Source organism: Mus caroli, unplaced genomic scaffold, assembly GCF_978045245.1.
Source record: "Mus caroli unplaced genomic scaffold, Mus_caroli_1 scaffold_5, whole genome shotgun sequence".
In the NCBI taxonomy this organism is placed as follows: domain Eukaryota; kingdom Metazoa; phylum Chordata; class Mammalia; order Rodentia; family Muridae; genus Mus; species Mus caroli.
This window is the reverse complement of record NW_028227260.1, coordinates 99,015,155-99,033,159: the sequence shown is the minus strand read 5'-3', so window position 1 is coordinate 99,033,159 and position 18,005 is coordinate 99,015,155. Positions and strand designations below refer to the sequence as shown.

Below are 18,005 nucleotides of genomic sequence, written 5' to 3'. Positions count from 1 at the left end.
TCATTTTGGTTTGTAACATTCTGGTCAGGGACATGGCTAAGGAAGGACTTGCTGTATTTACTGATTTATTACAGGTCTAGAACCATCACATGTCTAAAAAGTATGTGTTAATTTATGCCAGCAAACTTCCATTATAGCTAGTACAAAATATAGAAATGGAGCACACATTGATTTTTTTATAGTTCTTGTAGAATGCATTAGTTATGTCAAGAATAAAAAAGTTGTTTCTATGAGAGAATTAGCTTTTCTAGATCATACAGGTAGTATTTAGCATACCCTTAAGTCTAAAACCCTGATTGATTTTCCAGAGGTACCTTATTTATACTGTGCTTTTACGTTTCATTTTACCTAGCTGACAAAATCTCTCCCTGTAGTCCTTCCAGGGCCCTCTATAATTGGGAATGTATTATGGTATACTGATCATATGGAAGCCAGTTTAGTAGATGAGCTTTTAATCTTGTATGGTTGAGGTTAGAAACTTCTTTGAACCCCGGCTACTTTTCCATTTGTATACTCTGATAGCTCTTCCACTGTAAGCCTGTGTCTGTACACTTCCACAGATTAGAAAATGGTGCCAATGATGCCTGGGATTAATCCCTGTTGGTCCATTAGGGGCCAACCCCCAGCCCCCATAATCAGAGTACACCCTTCTCTCCAGTATGGTTGCATACAGATGTATGCTTCAGGTCACAAGGGGTAAGCCAAGGGCTGTCGGAGTATAAATCTTGTCCTCAGTTGCTCCAAGTTTAAACTCTTTCTACATGAAAGGAGTTCAAGCTTCATTACTGCATGGATAGAAGAGCCCGTTTTCTCTATATGGGACTGCATTATATCAGAGTCTAATAACCTGAAGTGGGACCTGTCTGGCATAATAACAACAAAACAGTTTTTAAAGTTTAATATACAGTGATCTTCATTTCTAATGACTGTCAATAAATTTGGGTTCTATACAGTGCACTACACGCCCCCCCCAAAAAAAAACCAAAAAACTTGGGCCACATTTTCTGTATGAATGAGTGGATTGCACATAATTTAGAAAATGGTCTTTCTGGGAAGCTTGCCCAGAGACTTAACAAAGCTGTTAACTCTAGTCTAGTAGGTTGCCACCATTAGGTAATAGGAACTTGTATGTTGTAACTGTGTCCTCATCTACTCCCTGCTACTCTTATTTATGTCATGGATAAAAATGTCCAAATGATGCTCTTCTTCCTCTAGATGCTTTTCATCTTAGTACTGCTCTTTGAGTCTCTAGCTAGAATGAGCATTTGGTTACATTATTGGAACATGAATTACAAATTTTCGGTGCATGCTCAGTGGAAGTTCAAGTCTAGTGGCATCAATAACAACTTAAATATAAACATAGAGTTGTGAAGATGAATGTTTGATGAGATTTTATATAGTACTTTTGTATATAACTTGGCAAATATTTAGAAAAATTCAAAATATAATAGGGATATTTCATGACACGTGAAAACTAACATGACTTTCCTATATCATTATGTACACATGAAATTGTAATTGGACTACAGATTCATTCCTTCATTTGCATATTATTTGTATTTGTGTTTATACTGCCGTGGCAAAGTTGAATAGTTAAAACAAAGACCATATACTATGTAGAATGACACATGCTTACCATGTAAGTATAGATATTACAAGTTCACTATCTTGGAAAGTAGTTGGACAGGTAGGAAAAGGCAGAACAACTTTTAATGACACTATAGGTTAAACTACCAAGCCTTTTACTTTGGAGGATATTAGACTATAAGTAGACATTTAATGAGGCATTATTGGGTGTCTACTAACTTTGATCAGTTTCCTCTTTACAAGTTTAACCCCTCAATATTTCTCAGCTATTCATTCAATTTATTTTCAATAGCTTCATGGGTGTATGTTCTTTCCATCACTGTGGGGGAACTATGTTCCACAATTGTAAATATTCCATATAAAGGAGAATAAAGATATACATGGCTAAGGAATGTAAATGCATAATCCCTATGTATAACAATGACCTTACCTTGACCATTAAATATTATAAATATTACTTCTGAGAGTAAGCCTCAAAGTGGTTGTTCCTAAGATCAACAATCAGGCTAAGAGATGTCCAGTTTAGTTCTCTAGATAATGGAACCATAGTAGCAACATAACTTGATTGGGTGTAGTAAAACTAGAGTTCTATAATGCGTTAGAAGAAGAAACTTTCACTTGTATATTAAAGTACTGCACCAATCATTCCCAAGATTGTCATTGTAATAACAAGGCCTGAGAGATGTACAGATTTCTCCCACCATATGTGACTTATCACATATATTTTTGAAAAAAAAAACATTACATTTCTGTTATTAAGACATATGTGATAGTATTCTTATAAAAATGTGAATTGCTTTTGGCTAAAATCCATGCACTAATAAGCAAAGTTGTATCTAACTGAGGTTGACATCTGTTGAGAGAGAAAAAGAGAGAAGGCATAAAATTTTTTCCTACATTTACACTTTAACAACATTGCAGAATGTGGTGGTTGTCTTTCACAAATCAGTCAAAATCAACTGGGATGATGGAATTACAGTTTTATTTGGAAACTGATCTATCTTATAGATGTGGTGGTTTCATTATTGAAAATGAAAAAGAAAATACCCAGAAAGCTTTTCTTGATCACTGTTCGTACTGTTATTTATTATTTCATGCAATTGGTATTTTATTAAGATTGGAAGAATTCCAGGAATTGGGATAGATGTTGAGAGATTTAAGAGTGAATCTGACACAAGTCTTATTCTTGAGGAGTAGACAATCCAGTAGCAGTTATAAAAATCCTGTTGTAAAGAACTGAATAGAAGATAGAGTGTTGGATGCCTCTGCTATGCAGGGAGTGATAAAGCAAGGAGGGAGCTCTTAGGAGAGAGTTTAGCATTGGTAAAGTTAGGGGTGGAAAGGGTAAAGGAGAAATGTTTGCATCAAAGTGTAAAGACTACTGGTCTAAGATGCTGGTTTGAGGAGTAGCTCGGGGTATAAGCAATTCTGACTGTCCAGTTGTGTGTGGATAAAGAAGGACAAAGTTGAAAACTCAAGTGAAAGAAATTAGCTTGGTAGAGTCAAATAGCACTAAAGAGTTCTTATCTTCTAATGAACATGAACAATTAATTGGTATTTTAGTCATTTAAACAACAAGGAAGTATTAATATACCAGGGTTCAAGTCCTGAGGCTGACATTACTTATCATATGAAATTGAACTTATTCCTTTCTTGCTTCACATCTCAGCAAAGTTATTTATTTGGTCCTCCAGATCTTAATAAAAGCAGAAGCTTAAAAATGTGTTTCATAAATATGCTCATTCTAGATCATCTTTAATCCTATTTGAAGTAGCATGTACATGTGCTACAATCACTATACATATCAAATATTTATACACAGAGGGGTACACATAAATCCTCATCCATCATTTTAAATTTTACATTTGAGAATTGGAGAGTAATAACCCATATAATTATAGTTTTTAAAAAGTCTGCTTGGTTTTGTGCACAGACATGACTATATTCCCATCCATCATTTCTACACACCACATTTGAGAATTAAAGGACAAGAACCTATATAATTATATGTTAAAAGAGATCTGTAAGGTTGAAAATAATTGTGGTTCTCCGTATGTTGGGCTGATACTCTGAAATGATTCCTTATATAAGTTTTCAGAGATTCATTTTGAATGGTTTTACATGCATGCATATTGCTGATATATAGAAATGAAATGGATTTATCACCCTCATTCACAGTGATAAGACAATGGGTTCTCAACTGGGTTCTGCCAAACGCTAATCTTGGGGGTTTATCTGTAGAACAATATGATTACGGCATGTTGGAGGTTTAGCACATAGGTGAGATATTACTGTGTGTATGCATATAATAAATGATCAGAGAAGTCCTATAGACTGTTCAGTTGAGTTTTTATTTGTTTGTTTGTTTGTTTTTTACCAAAAGTTTCCCAAATGTGTTTGGCCAGAGGATATATTTACTTTGGAAAATATATCATGGGATGTTGAATGGGAAGATGAATCCATATTAATTTAAGTAAGTGGCCATACAGAGCCCTTGTCTCCATTGATAGTTTACAAAATCCAGTGCCCTAATAATTCATACCCAGTCTTTAATGAGAACTCCTGAATTAAGTATATTATCTTCAAAGGTCTCATGGAAAGTAAAGAAAATTCCAAATCACGAAGCTACAAAGTATCTTTTGTATTTCTTTTAGTGTCATATTATAAACCATTTCTAAGGATTGCAAACATCCTCTGGTGCATACCACAGTGAGAATACGAAACATGTAGGTATGGTTCCCTCTGAATGCCAATAGGCAAAGACCTATAGTCTCCAATGCCACAGCAGAGAGGCAGGCTCCACTCATACCTTACTATTACCTGGTCCATTCATACCTTAATAGCAAAGTACCCTCACCAGTTTACATCATAAATATCTAGTCAATCTCTAAACATCTCTGTTTATAGGCAATTAATGATAAGACAGTAAAAAAAATATTTCTCTAAACAGCTATCTAAAATTATACGGTAAAACTATATGTATCTTTTCAGGGTAAAATAGCTGCAATTAGATGCAAAAGCTTTCAGAATTCATCCTCACAACTAGTAAAAGCTGTGCAAGTTTCCAGGTTACCCCACCCCTGGAATTTAAGAGAAATTACAGGCACAAGCTCAGAGGAGACAACTGAAAGTCTGCTAAGTAACTGCTCAGAAGCCCATGCTTCTCCACAGCCACACTGTGGCCACTACCATTCAGGAAAGAATACACTGATTTTTACATGTCTATGACTACTTTAAAGATTTAAAATCAAAATATATAACTTTGAATAGATGTTCATTTTCTTCAAAAATTAGTACCAAAATGGCAATAGCTAATGGTTGATGAAATTTAGACCAAATTTAGTTACGTGGAGTTTATTATATCTGTAAAGAATACATTTTGAAGATTTGTGCACTTTTGTTGCCCATTATTATCACCACACCTTTCCAAACGATTTATAAAACATATCTCTTTAGGCAGCAAATTAACATCCTGATCAACACAAAGATGAAATAAAAACAGAAAGCATCTTTTTTTTTTTCTAAATTTGTAAGACTTCAAAATAAGCCTAAAGTTGTAAAAGCAAGATGTTTTAAAGAAATTAAGCTACATTTTGTAAGCAACAACAATCTAAAGGTCCTATTAACAAACCCAGATCAAATATGTGGCACATAAAAAGGATCCAGTAATAAGTTTATGAAGGAGAAAACATTTCATCAGGATGTCAGCACAACAGGAAGATGCTGATGTCTGGAAAGCACCATTGTCATTCAGCAAAGACTTGACCACCTTTTGTCCTTAGACAAAGGGGGAAAGATAGAGGATTTAGGTGTGATGACTACAGACCATTTAGTATGTGGCTGATAATCTGGAATGGGATGAGATGTGAAACTATACTTATTCTTATTATCCTTGTACATCTTAAAAACTCTTATTATTATCTTGACATCTTTAACCTTCAAAGGAAAGAAAAGATATTAGGGAATTTTTAAATGTAAATATGTTCGTGGTAGAGTTAAGCAGACAGCTTCTGATGAAAAAAAGTTAAGGTAACAAAAGAAACATGATATTATATGATATGACGGAGAACTTAAGGTTTTAACCCTTGGTCCTGTGAAGGTTCTATGTCCAGTACAGGGGAATGCCAGGGCCAGGAAGCAGGAGTTGGTAGGTTGGGGAGCAGGAGGAGGGGGGAGGGGATAGTGGGGGTTTGGAGGGGAAAGTAGGAAAGAGGATAACATTTGAAATGAAAATAAGGAAAATAACTAATACATTTTTTAAAAAGCTTGTAAGCCTGTTTTAGTCACTGTTGGGCATCTGAAGAACCAAATGAAGAGTCAGTGCTTTCAGCAAGAGTGGCCTCCAAGGCTTTGAAAAGTAACCTAGGCATTTTTATCACCATGACTCATAAAGCAGAGACATTATCTACAGTAAATCTACTGGGACACTAAGAGTATATTACTCTGCATCATCTATAGAATTAATGATGTTGAAAGTCAACAAAAGGGAAACGAAGATGGTGTGTTGAGTTTTTCCTTGGTCTATATCCTAGTTCAATTGTCATGCTCATTCGTGTTCTCAGTACAGACAGGAATGGACAATTCCATGCAGTGTTATTCAAATGAGTCTTTTTGAAATTCATCAGTTACACCAAAAAATTATATTTTGAAATTGCCATTCTGTTATCTTCTCTTTTAGAAATGCAATTTATTTATGTATGTGTTTGTGCCTGAATGATCATATGTGCACGAACATGTACCTGTGCAAGCATAGAACAGAAGAGGACATTAGATCCCACAGAGCTGTAGTTAGAGACACTTGTAGGATGCTTGGCTTGTTACATGAGTGCTAGCATCTGAACTCCACTTCTCATAACTGTGCAGCAAACACTCATAACCATAGAGCTATCTCTCCAGACCCCAATCAGTGATCTTTGAGAAAATTGTCAAAAATCCAGAGTCACATAGCTGATCTGTTAAAAACTCAGGCAAGCCACATACCTTTGTTCTTTTAACAAATGTCAATTATGTACCTATCATATGCCTAACACAATTTCTAGAGGGATGAGTCAGACAAGATCATGGCCTAGGCAGTCCTCACAGTCTGGTAAGGAAATTCACAAATCATTCCACTGAAATGTTAACAGGTTGAGTCTGTTAGTGAAGTTCATACAGCATCCTGTGGGGTACACATGAAGGACTGAGCAATTGCTTGGAAGCAGCTCTCAGTGTCACAGCAGGAGTCCCCTGATAAACTGTAGGAGTACAAGCCACTCAAGAGAGCAGAATAACACTTTCAAAAGGCACTAAAAGAAGAAAGCAGGTGCTGTGCTTTAAGCAATGTCTGCTACTCAGAGACTGCTTAGGAGAGAGGACATTTTTTTACAGTGGCTGAAGATACCATTTGTGAGTTAGAGCAAAGAGAGAAATGAGTAGTAATAAATGTCAAGGTGCTGAAATCCTAAAATGTGTGTTCTACATTTGATGTGTGAGTGGAGAACAATGAAATGTGGATAAAATGAAGACGACTTGGAAGAGATTTATTTACTTTACAAAGTTATAGGTTAAAGTTAAGGAATGGTTATAAGGTACCCTTTTTAAAATGGCTTCCAAAGCATAGATATCAAATCTGATTATATCTGACTAATTTTTCTCTGCAGACTTTTGGGTAAATATCAATTCATGTAGAAGTTCTCTAGGCATCTGATCCCTTATAGCTTCATGCATTCTTGATTGATAATTTATTGACTTCCTCACATTTTCTTCCATATTGTTCAAATATATTTTAGTCATTACATATAACAATATTATTTTAGCTCTCGAAAATAATTTTTCCATAGACATAATTTTTCTTCTGAATATATTTTTATCTGAAAAAAGCACAAGCATAGTAGGGCTATTTTTATTCCTATGGAAATAATGCATGTTTTTATGATAGCACAAAGCTCCGATGACTAAATCAGTGTGTTCAAAGTTAAAAGCTTGTGGTGATAACTTATTATAGTTGACTACTTTTTACAGGACTGAGAACTATAGACATGAGTCATTTTAACCAAAAACTAAACCAGGAAACAGTTTCTGCTTTCTTAAAATTGTGGCCTAAACTAATAACAGTTATCCAGAAAGACCATATTTGGAGAAAAAAAATTGATCTTCCCTAAGAGAGCATTTTCATTTGAAGAATTTACAACAGTGGCTGACTGCATACCGTTAAAGTCCAATGTTTACATGTCATACATGTTTATATGGATAGTGACATAAATCTAAAAGAAGTTTGCTGGGAATGAGGGAAGAAAAGACAGTCATGACTAAATGAAAATTTCAGGTTTTGGGGATGTGGGGGGTGTGGATCTGGGTGTGATTGTGTGGGGATGTAGGTGTGTATATGTTATGCATACTTACATGTATGTAAGTTCATACATGTATGAGTAAGAATATGCATGTAACTGTATGTCCATGTGTGTGCAGGGGCAGGTGGAGGGCAGAAGTTGACATTGTATGTCTTCCTCAACCACTCTCTAGCTTATATATTAATGCAGCATTTCTCATTTGAACTCAAAGCTTGCTGATCTGACTTTTCTAGCTAACCAGCTTGCCATGGGAACCTCTGTCCCCACCAGGAGGACAAATTATTGAAAAATTATTTTTGAGAGCTAAAATAGTATTGTTATATGTAATGACTAAAATATATTTGAACAATATGGAAGAAAATGTGAGGAAGTCAATAAATTATCAATCAAGAATGCATGAAGCTATAAGGGATCAGATGCCTAGAGAACTTCTACATGAATTGATATTTACCCAAAAGTCTGCAGAGAAAAATTAGTATTGGGATTGGGATTATAGACAAGTTTCTGTACCTACCTGGCTGTCACACTGGTGTTAGTGATCCTAAGTCTAGTCCTTACATTTATGTCAAAAATGTTTATTAATCTCCCAACCCCTGAAATATTCTTCTCAGTTCTCTCCTCTTAACAAAGTTTTAACTACTTTTGCTTCTTCTATATACCATATACTTATAGGTAGATTCCATATACTTTGAAGAATATTCCAGAAAAATGGGTGGGTTTCTTACCTAATCTTTGAGCAGGTTCATAATGTATGTGATAATATCCATACATGAAAGCATTATAAGGTACAGTCATGGCAGGCATATATTGATTCCAATTGATTCCAGTTTTGCATTGTCAAACACTGTAGCACAAGCCCCTGAGAATCTGTAAGTAACTGTATATGTAGAAATATGCCTTATACATCTCTTTTCTACTACCTTGAAATATTTGTTACTTCCAATATAAATTAGGTTGAAATTGAACTTACTTAACACAGTGATGCATTGTTCCAAACATGTAATTTATTAGCATGTGGTACTTACAAAATGATACAAGTGTAGTTAATAAGAAAATTAGACCTGCTACTGGATTTACTTTGGGTATATGGATGTCAATATATACCTCATACATACACTATACTCATATGTAGTTTAACTACCTACCTCATTTCAAGAAGGGATTTAACATGAGTAGAACAAGTTTGTAGAGAAGAACACTTTAAAAAGTAAGAGAACTATCACTTCTAAATCCTGTAGATGATCTGCTTACATAGTGACATGAATATGGCATAATGTTTTCAATGAACACCCAAATGAGAGCTGTTCAGCAGTGACAGAGCAGAGAGCAATTGAGAGCTCCCTGCAGCGACACTGTTGCAGTACAGAACCTGCTGAGGGAGCATCAAGGAAAGTGCAATCAAAACCGTGTCTGATAATTTTCTTCTGGTCTTTGATTATAGCTGGCAGAATTTAGAATGTGATTTTAACATCTGAAAACTAGTCCAAGATCGTGAATCAGAACAATGAATATTGGAATGTATGATCATTGTGAGTAATGTGCTTGTTAGTTCAAAATAAGATTCTCTCCTGTTGCAAGAGAGAATACCTAAAGAAGGGAGTTTTATAAAAGAATTGATCCTGAATAACATTGTTAAAATGATCCCTCCAACATAAATGGTGCTAGATAACTAGCTGTTTTGAAAACTATCACAACCAAAAGAAACCTGAGAATTTATTTTGTGTTAAGGCTCCCAAGGAAGGCATGTCCATAATGCTAAGAAAGGCCTGACAACAGGAAATGGAAGCTAAGAGACAAGATCTAGACTGCATAAGAGAAGCAGAAAGAGCAAATGAAAGTGGGGCAAAGTATCAACTCTTAAAGCATGCCAATAGTGACATATTCTTCCCACAATACTCCTGTCCTAAAAAGTTCCAAAAGCTCCACAAACAGGACCACCAACTAGGGACATAGTGTTCAAACACGTGTATCTATAGGAGACATTTCCCACTTAAACCACAATATTGCCATTCCACAAGAATGCAAGTTGCATACAAGTAAGTACTTTTCATTACTGCTGTAACCATTTTAGGTGATTCTTTTGCTGTCCCCATTTTGGATGGCGGTTACATATGGGCAGTTTCATTTTTGCTTGATATCATTACGTATTTCCAAGAATACCAAAGCAAATTCTTATCACATGAGTTAAGAAACCAAAAAAGAAACCATGAAAATATAAATGATAGATGATAGTTAGTTCCTATTTTTCAAAAGCCATCTTTACACTTAGAAGTGAACAGGGTTGGTCACATACTCTTGTGCTTCCCTTTGGGAGTCAGAGAGTCCGAGAGTTCCTTCTTACCTACTCTTTCCTGTCACAGTACACCATCACAGTGGGAAGAAAGTTTCCAGAATTTTTTTTTTTGACTGATAGTCACAGAAGTTGTATAACTCCAAAATAATCAGGACAAATGAAGTTGCTATTCATTCAGACTTGACACACTGGTCATAGATATTTCTCATTACATGGGTTTAAGAAATTACTCTGTAGGATTATGAAACTAAACAAGATTTCTTTCATTTTTGTTATGAATATGTAAGCAATCAAACCATTGGTAATATTTCAATGATGGGGGCAAATGTGCTCACTTAATACTAATGTATACAAAGGATACTAAAAAAGCAATACTGTTTCAGAATGTAAAACTCCCACCAAGTAAATTTTGCTCCATATAACAATTTTTAGAGTTGGATTATGTGATTTCTTCCCTCAAGGGTTGTCCTTACGCTTGTAATAATGAAAGCTGATTTTATTGGAAGATCACCTCTGGGCGAGGAGCATAACTCCAGAGAAATCTTTGCATAGGGATGAACTCATTTCTGGTGACAGTGGCATACGATCCAGGCCAGCACTGTTGGAATTTGCAATGTCTCTGTTCATTCAGGTAGCTCATTCATTAGCAATCCTTCAAGCAGGGTGTAAAAACTAGTCATATTAGTAAAATTTACTTTGAATTATTTGGAGGACTTATGGTCTAGTAGGTCAACAATCAAAGTGTGGTTCTTAAAATGCACATTAAATATTTTATTATAATAATAGGGATCACTGTAGCTTTTACTTCAAATGCTTACCATAAAACTGTTTTTGCATAATGACCTACTTCTCTAAATAATTTCAAGTGACAGGAGGAAATTACAGTAAAAGTCCAAGAGAGGATAGGATGAATGGTCATATCTAGTAATGAAGCCCTCACTCTAATATAGGCATGGCTCATCCATCAATCATTGTCTGTCCATTGGGATTTGCTTCATGTTGGTTTTGTTTTTGAGACTAGCCTTTATATATGGCCCAGATTGAATTAAAAATTGTGATTTTCCAGACTCAGTCTCCTCAACGCTGATGCTACTAAGCTAGTGCTGGTGCCACCAAGCCAAGCTTATATGGGAGTTTTTATTACAAAAGTTATCCAGAGTCATTATGGTGGTGCTGTGTATCACATTTCACCAAGGTAAAAAAAATTAAATTTGCCACACCTCTGAAAATCCAGGTGTAAACATAGAATATCTAAAGGGAATATACTGAGCTTCTTGGAGAAGAGGGAGGAAAATGACAAAGATGCTTGATGTCAGGAGGGATTCTGATAATCTTTGGGTGACATTACCTCTAGCAGCCAAAGAACAGATAGTCAAAAGATGATTCATTCTACAAGCTTGGGAGAATCATCTACCAAGGGACCCAGAAGACATAGCTTTCTTGATAAGACCAAAAAACACTGAAGAATTCATAGAATTATAAGTTGAATCTAGTCCTTGAGCTTCTTGCATAACACAGAAGGAGTTAAAAAAAATTCCCCATTGAATTCCTGTTAAAAGTCTCTCTGCTTAGGACATTTGGAGCATAAGAAAATATGCTCAGAGATGATGTGACTGAGGGCTGCTTCTAGGTTTGAAGTAGTTCATGTGTGGATGTAAAAGCCAAAATCTCAGTCTATACTGAGTGAGTGGCTTGTCCTCTTATATTCTGAATTTCATGGCTAGATTACTAATATTATTTACTTTAGCCAAGAGAGAAAATAAAAACCAATTTCCAAGATCTAGCAGTCATACAAAGGTTTTATCTACTTATATAAGTGACATATGACTTAATAATTGGGTTGCAAGCAATCAAGAAGCTACCTCGTGCAATATCACTATAGCTCAGTCCCCAGGGGGCATAACAGAGATGATTAGATATATTGAGTTCTTTGTGTCATTTGAAGAAAGAAAACTCTCATACACATTGGTGTTAGCTTCTTCTCACTTCATTTCAATTTTCAATAACCAGACTCACTCTATGTAACAGTTTCTTCATAATGAAACTTCATGTCACATTGAATTTGTCTTTCCTTTGAAAACATAATGTGGGACACTCAGAAACATGATCCTTGAAATCAATTTTCTTCTAACAATCATACATACATACAGTTTTTTCATATAAGAATAATACAGTCAAAGAGTAATAAAGACAAAATAGTTTTGAAAATTTGTGGTTTTGTCTGTAATGTTAGACAAGTCTGTGGAAAGAAATTCTCTGGTTAATCAATGTAATTTGATTAATGGAGATACCACATGTAGAGAGAATCCTTTTTAAGGAATTGAAAGATACCAAATTCCCTTAAGATGAAGCAACGTGATGCATATTCTAACCCCTTTGGTAATCAAGTAGACCAAACAAGATTACCAATGTGATGATAAGTTCTCATTATGCTATTTGTACAAAATATTAGGTTCTCAACATTTCTAAGAACTTAAACACAATCATGCTAAGCCTAATTCTTACAAGTATCCAGTTGCATTCCTTGATTTCATAGGTAGGTATTAAACCACCCTTTTGGTAATTTACCCAAATGAAAACAATTTAGTCGGGGGGGGGGGGGGAGGTGGCTCAACATACTTTTGAGATCCGAAATTCTTTAAGGCTTTTTTATTAGTATACACTACAGAGATGGAGGTTTGTTGTTCTGTAAAACTCCTGTGTGATGAGATCTAGGAACCCTAAAGTCTCTTGATTGAAAATCATCTTGTTTATTTAGCCTGCTATAATAATCCAGCCCGCCCCTAGGCATAGAGAGTAACGAAATAAAATTATATATTTCAGCAATGTATATCAGTGTTTATTTTGTCAAGATTAAAATTTTGTTAAGGAAGATAAAGGGCTCAGATAATATTTATCATGGTTACCTTTTCACTCAGCGAATTTTATTAATTAGTTCATCCTTACAGCCAGTGAGATCCATGAAAAATGTTTTTGAAATATGTCTTAGTCAGGGTTTCTATTCCTGCACAAAACATCATGACCAAGAAGCAAGTTAGGGAGGAAAGGGTTTATTCAGCTTACACTTCCACATTGCTGTTCATCACCAAAGGAAGACAGGACTGAAACTCAAGCAGGTCAGGAAGCAGAAGCTGATGCAGAGGCCATGGAGGGATATTAATTACTGGATTGATTCCCCTGGCTTGCTCAGTTTGCTTTCTTATAGAACCAAGACTACCAGCTCAGGGATGACACCACCCACAAATGCGTCCTGCCCTCTTGATCACTAATTGAAAAAATGTCTTACAACTGGATCTCATGGAGGCACTTCCTCAAGGGAGGTTCCTTTATGTGTGATAACTCCAGCTTGTGTCAAATTGGCACACAAAACAAGCCTGTACAAAGTATTTCAGTAAATAATAAATATTTTTTAGAAGATAAAACAATGCATGTGCTCACATGTATCTGAGCCTGTTGTGTGTGTTTGTATGTCTATGTGCATGAGCACACACTTCTGTGTTTCGGTATGTGTGTATCTGTGTGTGTATCTGTGTGTTTATGGTAGTGTTGTGCCAGGAAACGTTCATGAACCCCAAAAGACCACCTAGAAGCCAATTATTATGCAATCACATCAGGGTCTCTTCATTCATGCTGAAGTTTGGGCTCCCTGACAACCCTGAGACAGCAGAAAGGTGGATCCCTGAGCCTAGTTTCAGGCAAGTATTTATAGAGGAAAGAAGGGGAAATCCCACCTGGTAAACATCTGATTGGGGGGCCCTTATGTCTGTTAACATAACTGGCTGGTGTTGTGAGCCAAACCATAAACTGAACTTCTGTTTTCCTCCTGATTGGTGGTTGTTAGGAAGCAAAGTGCCAGAGGCAGGATTATAACCTGGGGGAACAGATTTGTTGGGGAATAACCTGGAAACTGGTGCTAGATGCAGGTTTTGTTGGGGACTCACCTAGAAACTGGTAGAAATGGGTTTTATTGGGGGGGGGTAGCCTGGAAACTGTTTCTAGGCACTGGCCTGTTAGTTAATTTGATTCAACCTTAGGTCAGGTTCTCTAAGATGGAGTCTGAACCCAAAAGATTTGTTTCTCAGTGTATAGTTGTTAAATAAATATGGAAATTATTTACATGAAAATTTACCCCTAAGCTGATTTTAGGACCCTAACGTGCTAATAATATACACTATATATCTGAATGAAGGAAAACAACTGTCAATTGTAGTATCTCATAAGCCATTTGACCACAAAACTTTATGCCTATGACATATCAGAATCCACTTTGAGACATACAAGAATAAACAGTGGTGGGCTGTGTGAGTGATTTCAAATCACCAGCATGTTAGGTTAAAAAAAAATTCTTATGTGACTCTATCTGCACTTACCAGAAACAAACATTTCTTTACCTAGTCTGCTTTTGGCATATGGATGCTCTGGGACACATAATAGAAGGTTCACCAGCTTACCAAATGAACTGCCACACTAGATAATGGTCCAGCAAAGAAAGTCATTAAAATATAGGCTCACTATAAGCAGGTAAAGGGAGCTTACATCGAAGCATTATGGTTTAGTTAGGCTAATACATTAATTAGTATTGGAGATTCTGTAGTTTCTATCCCTGTAGACACTCTGTAATGTCTATCCCTCTCTCAAAAATTTGTTCAGTACAAACATCTACAGCTTAACACAGATAAAATTCACATACCATACAATTCACAGATTTGAAATATATAATTCAATAGCACATAGTATATTTACCAATTCTAGCAACAATCTTAATTATTTTAAAGCATCTCTGTCATCCCCAGAGGGAACAGTTTAGTCATTAAATAGTCTAATAGTTTCCTCTAACATGCTCAAACTATTAATATACTTGCTATCTGCATAGACTTGCCTTTTCTGGCTATTTCACAGAACTGGAATGATGTTATATATAGTGCTTGCTTTCTTTTAATTGGCAAGATGTTTTCTGTGTTTTAGCACAAGTGATAAAGACTAGTTAGTTCTAACAAGGGGATATCACAGGCTGGAGGCAGCTTTGCTTCAGTATATCTCAACTGTATAGCTAGGAAGAATTTGATATCACTTTAAGCGTATTGAAAAATATTGAAATAAAAGTAAATGCTAACTTGATGTATTTTGAGGCTTAAAATGACTATATATTATATGGCTCATTGTCAAAAGCATCCAATGTATTTTATCACATTTTAGTAAGGTGGTGTTAAGTGTGGGTGGTGTTTTCATTTTTTGACAGTTCCGCCTACTTGGAAAATATAGGGAAGGGGGTTGGCTATCATACCACATATCTAAGGCTTCAAATTCCATGTTCTTATATCTTGGCAGCTTCCTATAATTTTAAAAAATATTTTAATATGGCAAAGTCACTTTAATTACATAGTCATTATAAGTTTTGCCAAGGTTGAATATGGATCGTTTTGTGTTCATTAGAGCACAAAATTAGAATTTTCATTGCAGTAACTGTAAACACCGTTGGCTCAAAGGATTCAGGCAATTTCTCATAAAATCTTGCATAACTGATAATGGATATTTCCCAGCATATTTTAATTTTTGGAAGCTACTTTCTGTTTCCCCTTCATTTGTGTATTTCTTTTGGCCTAGAAGATGAATCAGTGATTCTTTTTCAAATTGATGGTATTGCACATAGAATAGTGGGCACAGATAGCAACTTCCCCAGAGCCAGGAGAAAAAGAATAAAGGATTGCTTCATTTTCTCAGTTTTAGACAGCCCAAAGTTTGGCAGTTAGACCTGAACATGTCTGGAAAAACCATCTGGCACACCTCCATCTGTTCTCACATTTGCCAATCAGGATTTATCAAAAATCAATGGCTCAAAACCATGAAGCTCTTGAGAGGTGTTAATTTGTAGCTAAAAACGAATTCAAGTTCGGCACCATTTGGTCCTCATGGAGTATGGTTTGGTTTTTGGAAATACAATGAATCTGTTTCATCTTGATCTCTCTTTTCTTCTCTGTTAAAGGCAAAAACTTGGAAATGATCTCATGTCTAAGGAATTTCTTTTTCATTCTCAGACATTAGAATGATTTTGCCAAGAGGTTTTGGTACCCAAGTGCTGTTTATTAGCAGGCCCTCACACATCCCTGTTCTCTTCCCAATTATCAAGATATCCTCAGCAAAACAAAGACATTTAATTCTATTTCCCACCTATCATCCCTTTTCTCCAACCTTCTGCCTGACACTCAAAGTCAATCACTAGTGAAAAATCCCTCCAACCCCTATCCTTCCCCGCCAGCAAATAGGAGATGGCATTCATTATTCATTTCTCAATGCTTTCTCTTTGCCAAAGTATATCCTCTTGCTTCCAACTCAGAGCAGCTCATTGTCTTGCAGGGGTTCAACAGCCATGGGCGGAAGAACATATTTCTTATGAGAAGCACAGATTTCACTGACAGATTTTTGAAACTATAGCAAGCAATTGGTTGGCATTGTTCAGGCATTATTCTCCTATGGGTAGTGTTGTGTTCATTGATATACAGGTACCACATATAATGTATATAGGCATTTCTAAAATAATAAAGCACATTGATGGTTCATATACTCAAACCTATGTGGAACATAGGTCTCAAATCCAAATTTATTAAGATGAATTGAATCTGTAATATCATAATCTATATTGGAAAGACAAAATTATATTTTAATACCATTACACTATTTCTACCAAAATTTATAATTTTGGATCTAAAGAAAATTTATATTTAATAAGCCTGACACAAGGAGTTTAACTCTTGAAATTAGTAAAAGATGGTTTCTGCTAATAAAATCATCCCATAGTGTTGTCTCTAGAGTCAGCTTTACAGTGTGAGCTCTGAGTGTAATAAACTCAAGTACTATTTTCAGAAATACAAAACCATAAGCATAGCAAATGGTATCTAGCTTCCTAGTAAGTAAAACTAAACATATCATAGACAAAGTAAGAGCATGTGTGAAAATCAAAGTATATATTAGCATAGTTAAATGCAGTTTCACAGACAAAGCATAGAGGATTGAAAAGACACTTTGACTACTGAGAAAACACATAGTTGTTTGCCATGTCATATGGATATGATCTTTGCTTTGGCAACATTGTGTTTGCTGTGATGGAATCCACAGTGCACCAAATACTCACACCAACAGAATCTCAAATCACTCTAAACCCGAACAAAATTTATCTGATTGCATACGTTCATTGGTCTAGTGTGTAACTGGGCTCCAGTAGAAGGAACACACCATATTTGGTATAGAAAAAGTGGTTGGAGGACTCTTCTTATGGATTTGTAACTTTTTTGGAAAATAATTCATCAAAATGGAGTTAAAGTATAGACCTTGGCAGTTAATAGCAAATATATAAGACCAAACTATATTTTCGACTTCTTATGAATGACTAGGAGTTGCAGTCTTCCTCTGAACACTTGTATGTTGGAAACATACTTCCCCAGATGGTGGATCTAGTCATTAGGTCATTTGACCATGAAGGCTTTGACATAATCAGAGGATTAATCCATTTATGGAATTACATCTTGATAGCTATTTAAAGGATGTAGGGCATTGTTAAAGAAAGTAGGTTACTAGAAGCTCCTTAGGAGCATGTCTTTTAAGTTGCTCCTGGCCCCTACCTGCTTGTCTCACTCCTTACAGGATGCTGTAGAAGTACACTTCCAGCATGCAATTTCAGCATTGCCAAGGACTCATAGCAATGGAGCAACTGACTAACCATTGAATAAATCTTTCCTCCTTGAAGTTGTTCTTTTCTGGTGTTTGGTCATGGTTATCAAAAACTAACAATTGAAACTATC

General features: G+C 35.7%; 1 protein-coding gene across 2 annotated transcripts in view; it reads left to right on the top strand.

Annotated features, from left to right (window-relative positions):
• Positions 1-18,005, top strand: part of Aff2 (ALF transcription elongation factor 2) — a 494,279-nt gene that overhangs the window by 405,125 nt on the left and 71,149 nt on the right. The window lies entirely within an intron of this gene.